General features: G+C 37.2%; 1 pseudogene; it reads right to left on the reverse strand.

Annotated features, from left to right (window-relative positions):
• Window positions 1–10799: 10799 nt before the first annotated feature.
• Window positions 10800–16024, reverse strand: part of LOC149550169 (galactoside 2-alpha-L-fucosyltransferase-like) — a 159703-nt pseudogene continuing 154478 nt past the window's right edge.

Consider the following 16024-nt stretch of genomic DNA (forward strand, 5'->3'; position numbering starts at 1 on the left):
GTACCCCTAGGGACACATGTCATAATAAAATGAGTCGAAGTAGTTATAGGTTAGCCTACAACGCAATTTAACCCATATGATTGATTAACATATGTCCCTAAGGGTCCTAGGACCCCTAGGGACACATGTCATGATGAAATGGGTCAAAGGGGACCATAGGTTAGCCTACCAACCCATTCAACCCATATGATCAATTACGTGACACATGTCATGATGAAATGCATTGAAGGGGGTCATAGGTTAGCCTGCTACCCCCTTTGACCCTTAAGATGGATTGCAATATGTCTCTATGGGTCCTAGGACCCCTAGGGACACATGTCACAATGAAATACATCAAAGGGGGTTTTAGGTTCGCTTAAGATCCCATTCAACCCATATGATCAATTAGCATGTCCCTAGGGGTCCTAGTACCCGTAGGGACACATGTCACAAAGAAATTGGTTGAAGGGGGTCATAGGTTAGCCTATGGCCCCCTCCAACCCATATGATTGATTACCTTAGCCTACAGCCACCTTTGCCCCACATGATTTATTTCCAAATGTCCCTAGGTGTCTTAGGACCCCTAGAGACACATGCCATGATGAAATGGGTCAAAGGTCATATGATAGCCTACAACCCCATTCAACCCATATGATCAATTACCATATGTCCCTAGGGGTCCTAGGACCCCTAAGGACAAATATCATGATGAAATTCATTGAAGGGGGTCCCCTTCAACCCTTAAGATGGATCACAATATGTCCTTAGGGGTCCTAGAAATGATAGGGACACATGTTGCAATGAAATAGGTCAAAGGGGGTCGTAGGTTATTTGTTAGCCCATTCGACCCATATGTGATTAGGGGTCCTAGGACGCTTAGGGACACATGTGATGATGAAATGGGTTAAAGGGCATCATAGATTAGCATATGAGCCCATTTAACCCATATGATCAATTACCATATGTCTCTAGGGGTCCTTGGACCCCTAGGGACACATGTTGCAATGATATGGGTTGAAGCGGGACCCATATAATTGATTACCATATGTCCATAGGGGTCCTAGGACCCTTAGTGACACCTAGCTTGATGAAATGGGTTGAAGGGGGGTCACTGAATAGTCTACAAGGACCCCTAGTGGCACATGTCATGATGAAATGGGTTGAAGAGGGTCGTAGGCTAACCAATGACCTCCTTTAATGCATTTCATTGTAACTCATTTGCTCCCCTACCCAACATCTAAATTCCCCATTACCATCAAAAATTCATTTATTAATTAATAAAATTCATTCATTCCATTAATTAATTCCTTGTTAACATCATACCAATAATTTGATAAACTTGTGAATGCCACTATGAATCAAGAATACACGTGCAATTGCATTTTATATGCATGGACAATAGGAATAGCTGAAAAACCCCACCACATTTACATTTATTTAATAGTTTGTGCAAACCTCTAACAAAAATGAAAACCTATTGGGTTTTTTAGCTCCACCTAATGTCATATGCATACGAATTGAGATTGCATATTGAACTATGGCGTCCTTCTACATTACTTGAAACCAATAGATTCATATAGTTAGTTGTCATGCAATCATAAGTTAATGTTGAACTTCACTTGGTTTCAAAAATATTTTGATATTGTCTACTAATCAGTGCCAACCATGTGAAGGTGGAAGCTCATTTGGCCCCACCTGCCCCCACAACATCTAAATTCCCCATTAACATCTAAAATATTTAAGAAAGGATCAATCTTAAAGCACAAAAAAGGTTCCATATTTGCAAAAGTGACATCATTTTCTTATCTTTTAATGTATGTCATTTTCTCATCGCATCCAAAATAACATTTTTCCACTTTGAATTGAGAATGCACATGCAAATGCATTCTATATGCATGGATAATAGAAAAAGCTGAAAAAATGCAACACAATTAAATTTATTTAATAGGTCTATTAAGTTTTTAAGATTATAGACCATCATAAACATTAGAACTCTAGCTCCTATGGCCAAGAGAATGTCTTCAACAAGAAAGCACATAAAAAGTCTTGATATTCTTCCATACCGAGGAGATTACCATTGCCTATAAAAGTCAAGGTCACAATGGTTATGATGGTCTATAACTTAAATAATTAAACACATCTAACAAAAGTGTAAACTTGTTGCATTTTGCAGCTCCACCTAATGTCATATGCATATGAATTAAGATTGCATATTTAACTATGCCATTCTTCTACATTGCCTGAAACAAAGAGATTCACACAATTGGTTGTCATGCAATCATAGGTTAACGTTGAACTTCACTTGGTTTCAAGAATAGTTTAACATTGTCTACTAATTTCCCCCCACCCCCCCCCCCAACCAACATGTAAAGTCCCTATTAATATCTAAAATATTTAAGAAAGGATCAATATTTAACATACCTAGAATTTCCTCATCACCTCCTACTACTCTTAGGGGATGTCCATATTCATTTCTCATGAGAAATTCATCACAACTTTTAGTGATTCATGTACATCTAACATGGGTACATCTAGGAATGTCCTCATTGCATCCTACATAAACTGAATCCAATATTAAAAAATGCCCCCTAAGGAATAATAGTTCAAGTTAAGTAAACAAATGAAAAATGAGAGAGAAAGAGGAATCTAATTATCTATGGGCGTTGTCATCACATATGTTTCCATGCTACGTGTTGAGTGAGTCTTATTTTTTTCTATTGTGCCAAGATCTCTCTGTATACATACATACATACATACATAGACACACACATAAGTGTGTAGGTATGTATATATTCACACATATATATACACATATACATACATACGTACATACATACATACATACATACATATACTTATATACATATATACATATATATATATACATATACATATATATATATATATATATATATGTATATGTATGTATGTATATGTATATACATACATACATACATATACATAAATCATAAGGGCATGACAATGAAATACAATTTTTTTGGGAATTCTTTAGAATAATTGAGGGGGGTGTGAATCAGTTATCCAAGGTCTAGATATACAAATAATTTTTTTAATGCTTACTAGATACAATACTTAAAATTTGTAGGTTATTGTCATAGGTCAAAACTGTAAAACAAGATTTAGTGTGCAAAGAACATTAACAATAAGAGAAACATTCACAAACTAAAACTAAATTCACATATAAGTTTAGACAAAGAAAGCAAACAAGAAATGCAAAACTCAAAAGAGAAAACACTCCATGCTTCCTTGATTTTGTAGATGTGTCCTTTGATATGGATGTATGCTCAATTGCTTGCCTAATTGCTTCAATGGTGGAGATGGGTAATGGCAAATTGGTAGCCTTGTGAGCTCTCAATTTGGCATTATAAGTTTAAGATTGATGACTTTGGTTCTCAAAATAGCATGGTAACTTTAGCTCAAGGATTGTGATGAAATGGTTTGGGAGGGGATTCAATTTATAGGCCAAGGGGTAGAGGGATGGATGGCTTAGATGCAAGGAGAGATGAAGGCTTAAGGAGGGCTAGGATCCACTCAAAGGAGAGCACATGGATTGTGCTTGTTTAGCACCAATGGGAAGGTGACACTTGTCACAATGAGGATGAGTGTGAGAGGATAGGATAAGAGGTTGGTTAAAGGCATGATGAGGGAGATTGAGTATGGAAGAGGGATGTAAGAGTCATGAGTGGGCTTGTAAGAGTCTTTTATGGTTTGTAAGAGCACTCATGGTTTGGTGGTTGGGATATTTTGGAGAGGGGACTTTGATTTGGTTTAGGAAAGTCTTAAACTTGTTTAAGGAATGTGACAACATTAGGGGGTAAATTAGGCTTGGGTTTAGGATTAGATTAAGGATGTTAGAGATGTGCAAGTGGATGGCATTAATGAGGTTGGGTGAGTTAGTGGCTAAGCTAGGTTAGTATGGGTGGATGGGGTGGATTAGGCTAAAAAGGGGGTTAGGGATAGGTTAGGGGTTTTTAGATTTGAGGATTTTATTTATCAAATAAATTTATTTAATAAATGGGGATTTTTGGAATTAGATAGGAGAAAAGGATTTAATTGATAAATGATAGATTATTTGATTTATCAATTTAGGACTATAGATGATTAATTAAATTAATCAGCTAGGGGATGAAAAAGGATTAATTAAATAGGAATTTAATTAATGATGCCTTTAGAGATAACTAAATAGGATTATTAAAGAGGTGTAATCAAATTTAGGTGTCTACATTTTTCCCCTCTTTGACATAGTGTTGAGACAACACTATTTCAAAGAAGTTTGAGTGAAGACGACATGAGGAAGATATTTTAGCAACAAGGTTGCCCTAGTCTCGGATAAGAAGAGGAGAGACTAGACTTAGATGATGCCCCCTCAAGAAGGTGGCGGGAAGAGAAATGAGGCTCGACGGCTTCTTGAAAAGTACAAGAAATCGAGACGAGCAGAGACACAGATTGGCAAAGAGGAGGAGTTGAATTAGCTCAAACTCTCACTATGGGAGAATGATAAAGGAGAATCAGAGGCACAATAGTAAAGCAAGCTTAAGACTTTCCAAGATTGGGGAGGAGGATGGAGGAGCGGAGCGCTATAAAAGGAATCCATGGTAGGGAGAGGGATGATGGAATGATAAAACTAATGCAACAGGATTTCAAAGAGTTAGATTGGCGGAAGATGGGTTTCGGAGATCCCTAAGACTAGGATTGTGGATCTCGAAAGATGAGGCTTGGTGGATTGATTTGATTGGTGGATCCCTAAGACTAGGATTGTGGATCCCTAAAGCTTAAGCGTGAGGAGTGATTCAAAGAGATACTGATGCATAAGCTAGGGGAGGAGTGACAGATGCTGGAGATGGATGGGGGATAATGGAGATGAAGGAAATCCATTGAAGCTTTTTTGAGTGGGGGGTGATACTTCAAAGAGAAGTACCACCATGTAGTTGAGCACTAGATTTGCTATAGGACTGTTGGTTAATTGCCAAGGTTACTAAGAACATCAAGGCCTTTTCACCAACCATCTAGATGACTGACGAACTGACTCGAAACAAACATGCAAGGATTGCCCTAGTATCACACATGAATCCTAGAGGAAGCAGCGTGGAAATGACACTAGGTAACCCACAAGCAGAAAAGAAAACAAGCAAAAGACATGATCAAGACCTAACGCTCAGATTGCCTCATTTGCAGTATACCATGATATGGAAGATCGTGGCAACCTTGAGGAGGGAACAAAAAGATTTCTTGGAAAAGATACTTCAAGACCCAAAAGGGAAGATTCCAAATCAAAAGAAAGTGAAAATCCAAAAGAGAACCATTTGCCAATGAGATGGGTAGGACGAGGTACTAACGGACTAAGATCAGACATGAGGAAAGCTATATCCTGCAAGGATCTATTAGAGAGCACCTATGCTGATGGATCTAGATGAGTGATGCATCTGGCAAGCTGAACTAAGAAGGATAACACTTTGGTGATAGGAGGTCTAGCTAAAGGATGCATTGGAATAACTAACCAAGATGTGCGATGTGTGCAAGATGCTGATCAAGGATGAACTAACACAAATGCTGGATAGATACAATGGTACTAAGCTAGAGAGGATGTAAAAGCTGACTGACTAAGATATTTACAAGCTGAAGCTAACCAAGATAGTTACAAGCAGGCAAAAGCTCAGGATGATAGGATAGCGGGATGGTTTGATGTTGTGCAACATGCAAAAGCTAAGGATGGGGTGATAGAAAAAGGTATGGATTTGGCTGGATGCATCCAATGATGATGATAGATGTGCGACCAAGGATGAGGAAAATGCTAAGGTTGGTGGTAGCTGAGCTGATAGATGGCACTAGAGTGAATGGCTAATGAGAGAATGACATTGGATTTGCATGAGGATAGCCTAGAGCGAGATACCAATGACAAGGGAGGATGGACAAGACAAGATCTCCAAGGAATAAAGTGCCCCCAATTAGAAAATGACATGTGGAAAGAGGTCTTACGATGGATGTGATAGGATTGAAGCTAGGATGGAAAAGCTGAAGGTGCTAGGGAGATGGATGATAGCTAGGATGATGGGGTGAGGTTGTAGAAGATAAGTGGATAATGATAGATAAAAGTTGGGGGATGAAAGATAGGTGGATAAATTGGAAGATGGAGTTGGATGGCAAGATGTGACCAAAAAGCTTGAGGATGATAGGCTAAGCTGGGGATGGATGGATAACACATGATGCTTGTTTGCCAAGTTTCCATCATGGTACTTGTCCAGGGTGCCTGAAGTGCCAAGTTTTCACCAGTGGACACTTTAGTTTTTTTTATTTTTTTTACTTTTTTTTGACTTTGGACTTAGCTAGAATGATTTTGGATTTGTTCAGCTATTTTTGGCTTTTTTGGGATTTTTCACTGGTTGTTAGAATGTTCAATTTTGCTAGCTGTTGGTACACCAAATGTGTGATTTATGCAATAGATTGGATTAGATGGGATTGATGGTAGGAGATGGAGGGATAAAAAGGCTAGAAAGGAGCATGAGATGGGGATGCTTGCAGGATCAACATTGGCACATGTTGGGATGGGTGTGAAAAGAGCATATGGGGGATAGATGGTATATGCGGGCTTGATGGAGGATTTTTGGAAGCATGCTTGGGGATATAGGCACCCAAGATGGAGTTAGGAGATGGGGGACATGAGTCACTGGATGGGGGATTAGCAATGGTGGATGCCATTATGCATTGGGTTTCAACTTTTTTCTTTGGGATCCACATGGTTTTGGATTTTCTTTTCATAGGTTTTTGCATTATTTTGCATTCTTTGATTGGATTTTGCCTTTTTGGAGTATGTCTTTTAGAATGGACATATGATTGCCTATGATGCAAATTTCTAGCTTTATGCATTTTGAAGTTGGCATTCACATTTCTATGGTAAGCTTTGAGAAGATGGTTAGGAGAAGCTTTGTGAGATGAAGAGGATATGGAAGAGCACGTAGGGGGATGATGATGGATGATGTGCCCTGATATGTGCCTTTGTTGATCTTGCGTAGGAATGGAGGGAATAGGATTTGAATGATGGCTGATAGGCAAATGGAGGATGGTAGATTTTGGGACATAGGGACCCAAAATGGATTTAGTGGATGAAGGGGGGATATGGTAGGTTGTTTTGGGTTGCACAGATGGTGGAGGGGGGATGACATACAATTTCTTGAAGGAGTGATGGGAGGCTGGCATGGTGGGTTTGGAGATAGGCTTGGTTTGGGGGTGTGGTGTACCAACACCTTTAGATGGTGATCCTTTGGATACATATCCAAGACCATGAAATCCTAGATTTTTTTGTGCAATAATAGGCTTTCTAATTCCTTGCTCTTGTGGTCCTAAACCTTGACCTTGATAATGCCATCGATTTAGCATTTGAACTAGCCGAGGATACTTTTTGCTTGCAAAAAATGGTGGAAGTGCTTTATCAAATGTACTGCAACAGGGAGATACTGTTCTTAATTCTTCTGCTGAGAGGAGGCCACCATGGATGAATGTAAGTGAACCAAGAGGGTAGATTATAGATGGTGGAATAGCTTGGATAGGTGGTAAGATGGAAGCATGGAGTGGAGGAGATGGTAGGATAGGATCTTGATTTAGCTGATGAGATGAAAAGATATCTTGCAGTAGAGGAGGTATGACTTGAGGTTTTGGAGATGGAGGGGATAGTGACTGCACTATGGATGGAAGACATGGTATGATGATATCTTTGTTTATGCTTTGGGGGATGTCAACATGCTTTTGGGTAGGATCTTGATAGGATTGGATTAGAGTGGATGGTGCGATAAGAGGTGAAGGGATGGATTCTTCAAAGGCAGCGGATGGATAAATGGGAGATTCAGTAGTGGAGATGGGGGAATAGAAGATGGATGCATAAGGGTCATTACGGGAGATTTGGGAAATGCTTGGAGGGGATGTGGATAGGATTTGGAGGGATTTGACAGGTGTTGTGATTTTGATGCTTGTGGGAGGTGAAAGGATTTTAAGCAATTTGATGGATGGTATGGGGATGATAGAAATGGGAGATGGAGGTGGTATTATAGATGGGGAAGCTTCATCACTGACTACTTCACATGGTTGGATTAGATGACATGGCTTATCGACTGCTGGAGGCAGATTTTCTTGTATTTCCTTGAGGAGATTCCTTGGAGATTGGTGTGTCAGAGGTGGAGGTGGATTCAAGGAATAGCTAGTGTGATGGGGGTGGAAGATTGGAAGCTTGGTTGATTGGGTGATGGAGGAGAAGCTGGGATATTAGATGGCATGACAAGATAGTTTGGAAGAATGCATGGATTTTGGGGGATGCTTGGGGGAATGTTTCTAAGGCTTTCAATAAACACGTCATAGTCAACAAGATTTTCATCATCATTGGAATAGGAGGTGGTGGGAGCAAAGACAATACGATCGAACACATCATGATAGGTTTGGGATTTCATGTTTTTATGATGAGTTGGATGGGGATGGAGTCTTGCATATGGATGAACACGGAAGCTCATGGTTGGATTTGGATTAAGCGCAAATTTTGGATTGGCTAATGAAGGATTTCCTAGGGAGAGTCAAAGCTATATGACAGACCTAAGGAGGATTGGTTGGAGATTTTTGGCTTTCCTATGGATGGAAGACTTCAAGGGCATGCTGTCAAAAAGTGAGAGTTTTGCTTTCCTATGCACTAGATTGGTGGAGATTGTGTCAACTTAAGGATAGACTAATGATCCTATGGGCATGACATGAGATTGACCACTTGTGGATCCCAACCTTTAGCTCAAGGTGATGAGGGATACAAGTGACAAAGCTAGATTACCCTAGACAATGCTCTGTCAGAGGGATAACCTTGGTGAGATTGGTTGATTGGTAGGATTGATTGGATAGCAAATTCTGGCAGAATGACAACAACTCTCTAAAGGCTTGGGTGTGATTTTGGATTGGATTACTAGCTGGCTGGGGGGGATGATTTGGATGGACTTTGGATTTGGGATTGTTCTAAAGCAAAGAACTAGATAGATTTAGTTACGATAGGGAGCTTGAATGATTTTTTAATGAGGCAGTGACTACGCTAAGTATGCCTTGAGCTGGGAGATTTCTTCTTTTCTGGAATTTTGACCAAAGTTGGCAAACATTCTTTCAAAAGCTATGAACAAACAAGCAGACAAAATTTTTGAGCAAGCACATCAAACACACCAACATCCTAGGAAGCTTTCTACAAGGATGACATTTGGTTTAGCTAGGGAGTCCTCGATATACCCAAGGTACGTGAGGCCCAAATCCATAGATGAAACCAAAAAGATATCACATAGCCGAGAGGAGTGGTAACCCACTTCTCCTCTTTCACTTCTCAAGGGTATAAAGTTCCTTGAGGCTTAGCCCGAGTGAAAAAATTTTGATCCTAAGAGAGATGTCTTTGGATTCACCTCTCGATCTTTATACTTCACCGGAATGCTAGAGTTGAGGTTGTCCAAGGGGTGATGAAATCCCCAAGCAGGCCTCCTAAAAAGTGTAAAACAAGACCACATACATGATCTTGGGTTTTTAAAAGACACATTCATTCCAATTGATGATTTAGATTTTGCAAGTTATGATTGAAGACACTTGTGATTATGGCATACAATGTTCATTCCAACTTGACAGCGTCGTCAACATAATGAAAGTCGAGAGATCATCAACATAAGAAATGCGAGAGTCATTGAAAATGCATCAAAACCATGCGATGTTCATTGATTGTTAGGCATTCAAGATTGAGTGTGAGTTTATTTTAAGCCCAAAATAAAGATATGTGAAACTCGATTTGTCAAGCGTGCGCCCAGAGGCCCTCCACATCAAGATTTGTTCAATTATCATACCCAAATGAAGTGTTAGCGAGCCTAATGTGCATTCAAAGAATTTTCTAAGTAGGAAAAAATAATAAAAACACAAGTGAAGTTTGATCTTTGTGGAGCACTTAACACCCTCTTAGGTGGACCCATCCCCATAGATGGCGCTGAGATTGCAACCAATGGTTAAATTAATGGGTGATTAAAGAGGGTGAGTCCAACTAAAAACTCACTTAGAGCATCTTTATTTGATTTTTATAATTTAAGAATTTTCTAGAATGTAGATTCTTTTTATGCCCAAAAATTGAAGTGTGAGATATTGTATCGATTCATTGATCCTTTGCATTCAAGATTGAGTTTGTTTGTTTAAAGCATGCATTCCAAGAAATGTTGATTTTAATCCATGGCATTTAAGATTATGTTTGAGCAATATTCATTCAAAGGAAAAATGTTTAAACATTCAAGTTTATTTTTAGCAACATGCATTCAAAGACAAGTGTTTAAATATTCAAGTTCATTTTTCAAGTGCATTATACCATGTAAAGAGAACCTGCAAAAAATATGATTAGTAGTTTCATATGTGCTCCAACTTGCAATAGCTACAAAAAGCTAATTTGATTAGTAACCCAAAAAATCTCAAAATTTGAAAGTTAACTATGGGAAAAATAAAATCAACTTTTTTTGTTCTTTTTCCTAAGCGTAAAAATGCTTAAAAAAAACCTCTACTCTATGGAACCACCAAAAGTTAAAATTTGATTTATACTTTTTTAAAAAAAAAACTACAAAGTGCAGAAATAAAGATGTTAAAATAGAAATGCAACAAAGACAAGCGGAGATGACAGTTCATCAGGCGCAGATGCCAAATTGCAAAGACGCTAATCTACGAAGACGTCGATCTGCAGAGATGATAGAGAAAAAGGTGGAGACGACAGTTCAGGTTGGTGGAGGTGAAGATGACAGTTTAGGTTGGTGGTGGCGGAGATGGCAGAGTATCTAGCAAAAATGATAGTTTGTAGGCACAAATGCCAATATGCGGAGACGACAGTTGAGGTTGCGAGGACGACAGAATAGCTCGCAGAGATGATAGTTTGCAGGTGCAAACACTAATCTGCGGAGACGACACTGCACAAAAAGAAGTGAAATGTGCAGATTTTTCCAAAAAAAAAAAAATTTAATTATTATTTTTGAGTTTTTAGAGGGTATGTCTTCTTCCTAAGTGCGCCTTTCAACCTATAAAAAATAAGAAAAACACCCTACAACCTACTCAAATAAAAACAAGCATTAGCGGGTTAGTTTATAAAAGAAACATGTAGATTGAAATGGATAAATAAATGACCCATAGTGGGGTCCCACCGGGCGTGCCAAAATATAGAACAAGATTTAGTGTGCAAAGAACATTAACAATAAGAGAAACATTCACAAACTAAAACTAAATTCACATATAAGTTTAGACAAAGAAAGCAAACAAGAAATGCAAACCTCAAAAGAGAAAACACTCCATGCTTCCTTGATTTTGTAGATGTGTCCTTTGATATGGATGTATGCTCAATTGCTTGCCTAATTGCTTCAATGGTGGAGATGGGTAATGGCAAATTGGTAGCCTTGCGAGCTCTCAATTTGGCATTATAAGGTTAAGATTGATGATTTTGGTTCTCAAAATAGCATGGTAACTTTAGCTCAAGGATTGTGATGAAATGGCTTGGGAGGGGATTCAATTTATAGGCCAAGGGGTAGAGGGATGGATGGCTTAGATGCAAGGAGAGATGAAGGCTTAAGGAGGGCTAGGATGCACTCAAAAGAAAGCACATGGATTGTGCTTGTTTAGCACCAATGGGAAGGTGACACTTGTCACAAGGAGGATGAGTGTGAGAGGATAGGATAAGGGGTTGGTTAAAGGCATGATGAGGGAGATTGAGTATGGAAGAGGGATGTAAGAGTCATGAGTGGGCTTGTAAGAGTCTTTTATGGTTTGTAAGAGCACTCATGATTTGGTGGTTGGGATATTTTGGAGAGGGGACTTTGATTTGGTTTAGGAAAGTCTTAAACTTGTTTAGGGAATGTGACAACATTAGGGGGTGAATTAGGCTTGGGTTTAAGATTAGATTAAGGATGTTAGAGATGTGCAAGTGGATGACATTAATGAGGTTGGGTGAGTTAGTGGCTAAGCTAGGTTAGTATGGGTGGATGGGGTGGATTAGGCTAAAAAGGGGGTTAGGGATAGATTAGGGGTTTTTAGATTTGAGGATTTTATTCATCAAATAAATTTATTTAATAAATGAGAATTTTTGGAATTAGATCGGAGAAAAGGATTTAATTGATAAATGATAGATTATTTGATTTATCAATTTAGGACTATAGATGATTAATTAAATTAATCAGCTAGGGGATGGCAAAGGATTAATTAAATAGAAATTTAATTAATGATGCCTTTAGAGATAACTAAATAGGATTATTAAAGTAGTGTAATCAAATTTAGGTGTCTACAAAAACAACTTTGTAGAAATGTAAACATGAAACAACACAAGAACATTCACACAATTTTACACAAGGATTTTATAGGGAAACCCAATTTGGGAATAATCATCAGTAACATGCTACTAATTCTCACTCTTCTTAACTGATGCCATGTAAAAGACCTACCCTGTTAAAGGTTACAAAGGTTACAATACACACTATTAAATGTGGTTTGATTAAAGGATTCCAATCACCCTAATAGGAGTGAGCCTTGTTAGAGGACTTTAGATCATTCCATTAGAATGTCACCTGGTTAAAGGATTTATAAATGACTATTAGGTCAAACTTAATCCAAAAGATTTACCCTAGACTGATACAATGCTTAATAATAATAGTAAGGCTTGACCTGATAACAAATTACAACTCACTTCCAAATTATAGATCTTTATTTTAGTCCTTCATTTTTCTTGGCATTCATACTCTTCATCTTTGGTAGCTTGTTCACCCTTTAAGCATTCATACTCTTAACCCTTCTTGCTTTGCATGCCAACTACAATCACCTCTGTTCAACCACTAAATGAAAAAATGACTTAGAGTCCTTGTCTTCCTTAGGTTCTCACACATGACAACCTTTTCTCTAACCAACTATCTCTATAAATAGATAATTTGGATCTTTTTCCACTTAACCACAATCTTCTATTTTAGGGTTAGGTAGGATTAGGAAGGATACAATAAATTTACCCACTTTTTCATTTGGTTCTTCTAGAAACTTCTTCTATAATCTTCCTTGTATTCACCTCAAAATGGTTTACCTTGAATTCTATGCCACCAACTCATCATAATAATCCTCCATACACTTCACATAATTCAAGAAAATAAAATATTCTGGTCAAATTCATCAAATCTTTGATTTAACACTATTTTTTATCACTTGACATCTATATTGTTTTGTCACTTGGCCAACACTAGTTCACTTGAAAAACACTAAAATTTACTGATGCTCAGAACCAACTAAACTTTACTCAACATATACTAACAATCACTCATCTTGCAAAGTTTTTCATCGTTGCTTGACACCTCTTGTTTTTCATCTAGGCTTCTACTAATTTTTGCTCTGTTTGCACTAGCTATTTGACAAGGCTTGGTACACACTTTTCTTACTTGATCTTGTTCCAATCTTAACTTGACTAATATTTCATTTCAGACTTTATGTAGATAAACAATATAGTATAGTACCAATATCTTGGTCTTATTACTTCTTTTACATACCAAATAACTCAACCTTTCTCTAGGTGCTATTGTTATCTCTTCTTTTCAATTTTCCTTTATCAACCAACTAAATGATAGCTTTTAGACAAAAAATCAATTATCTTACTAGCAGGTAGCAGGTTTGACATCATTGACAAAATAATGATTGTTCCATTATAGGTTCTTCTCTTCAAAAAAATCTTATATCAACAACAATCACAAGGGCATGGCAACAAAATCCTAGATCTCCATGGATCTCCACAATCCACAAGATCTATCTATATATATACATACATACATATGTAGACACACACACGTGTGTGTGTATAGATGTATATATACACACATATATACATATACATATGTATACACATACATACATAAATACATACATACATGCATACATACATACATATACACATACATACATACATACATACATACATATATATATATACACATATATATACATGTACATACATATATACATACATACAATATAGAGTGATCTTGTTTAAGGTACTTATTACATCTTAGCACAATAGAAAAATTGATATATCTCAATACATATTCTAGAATCCAAATAATAAAACAATAAAACTCACTCGACTTATGCTAAGTAACTTACCTAAAAATCCTACACATAAATAATGTAGAGTTAATGGGCAATATGTATATATATAATGTATGTATGTAGGGGAAACATAATGCCCATTAACAATGACATTAACTCTTCCCATTTTTTCTAGTTTGTATATATATGTATATACATACATATATATGCATACATACATACATACATACATACATACATTTGTATCCTTTACATTTTTAGAGGTAATTTCATTATGGTAGAGGCTTCTGCAAGGGAATGAGCTTCATGATTATGGCATTTACATAGAAGTAGAACTTGCTTCTTCAACTCTTCATTGAATTTATTCTTCTAGCAGTGAGAATTGCTGCTACCAATTCTTGAGAGCTAAGGGACCCTAAACCTATGCTACATTTTTTGGAGATATGGGAGAAGTTACTACTGGCTTCAATACTTTATAACATTCTGGATCATATAGTGATGCCCAAACTAACAAAAATAGTAGATACTTGGGATCCTTGCATGGAGAGTATGCCAATACATGCATGGTTACGTACTTAGCTTCCACTATTGGGCCAGTGTATGGAGCCTTTATGTCCAACTATTTGTTATAAATTGGGGAGTATGCTTCATGCCTAGCATGCAAGTGATGCATTTGGATCTATAATTTTATCACCTTGGAAAATTGTATTTGATCTTGCCAGCTAGGAACAACTGATTGTTCATTTTATTGTAACTAATCTAATGATAGTTCTATAAGAATTTATGATCAACCTAGCTAATTAGAAACTAGACCAATTTAACTAGGTTATGGCTTGTTTCTTTCTAAAAGTATCTGCTACGATATGTTTTTGTAATTTATTTTGCAAACCCTACCCATTTTTCTTGGTTTGCATTAATTATTTTTGTGCAGGACTACCCATATCACATGTAGGCACATTAAAATTGGATTGAGTAAGGGAAGCAAATTGTTGTTGCAAGGAAGAAACAATTTGAGTAATACTAATGATAGTTGAATCATTAGAGGAAATAGGTGGGAATGCCACATTTGACACACTAGGAAGAGTGTAAAAATTTGTTAGAATCGAAGGTGCTATAGGTAGGACATTAGGACCCATAGTATGAGGATTAGGATAAGTGTAAGGAATACTATTATATGAAGGTTGTAATGTAGGAAATGAAATGGATGAAATACTCATAGGTAGAGAAGAAATTGTAGTTGGGATTTCTTTAAGCCATATACATATTTGTGTAGTCTACATACCATGTTCTTTTTGTTAGCAACAAAAAATCCTTCTAACTATTCTATATAAACTTTTTCTTCTAATATACCATTTAGAAATTCTGACTTCATATCCATTTGATAAACTTTGAAATCTTTGTATGCAAAGTAAGCAAGTAGAGTTCTTACTTCATCCAATCTTGCAATAGGGGTAAATGTTTCTCCATAGTCTATTCCTTCTTCTTGTGCATACCCCTTGCAAACTAATCTTGCCTTATTCCTTATGAATTTACCATTTTCATCTAACTTGTTTCTATACAACCATTTTGTTCCAATCACATTCTTGTGCTCTAGTCTGGGAACTAGAGTCCATGTTTTTTCCTTCTCAATTTGATCAATCTCTTCTCTTATGATTTTACTCCAGTCCTCATTTTCTAAGGTATCTTTCATTTTCTTAGGCTCATGCATGCTCAAAAAAAATGTATCACTTCTCATCCTGTTCCTTTTCATTGGTCTATCATATTTATCTCCAATAATTTGTTCAGTAGGGTGATTTTTTTGACATACTTTGACAATCTTGGTTCTACTCTACTTTCTTCAATAGGTCTGCCAACTTTAGAATCACTGTGTACTTCTCTATTAGGTAACTCAACATTTCTTTCATGTACACATATCTCAGAACCTAAATGTGCCTAAGTAATG

This window comes from Cupressus sempervirens, chromosome 7 (assembly GCF_028749045.1).
Source record: "Cupressus sempervirens isolate cs-2001-9-10 chromosome 7, ASM2874904v1, whole genome shotgun sequence".
NCBI classification, from domain to species: Eukaryota; Viridiplantae; Streptophyta; class Pinopsida; order Cupressales; family Cupressaceae; genus Cupressus; species Cupressus sempervirens.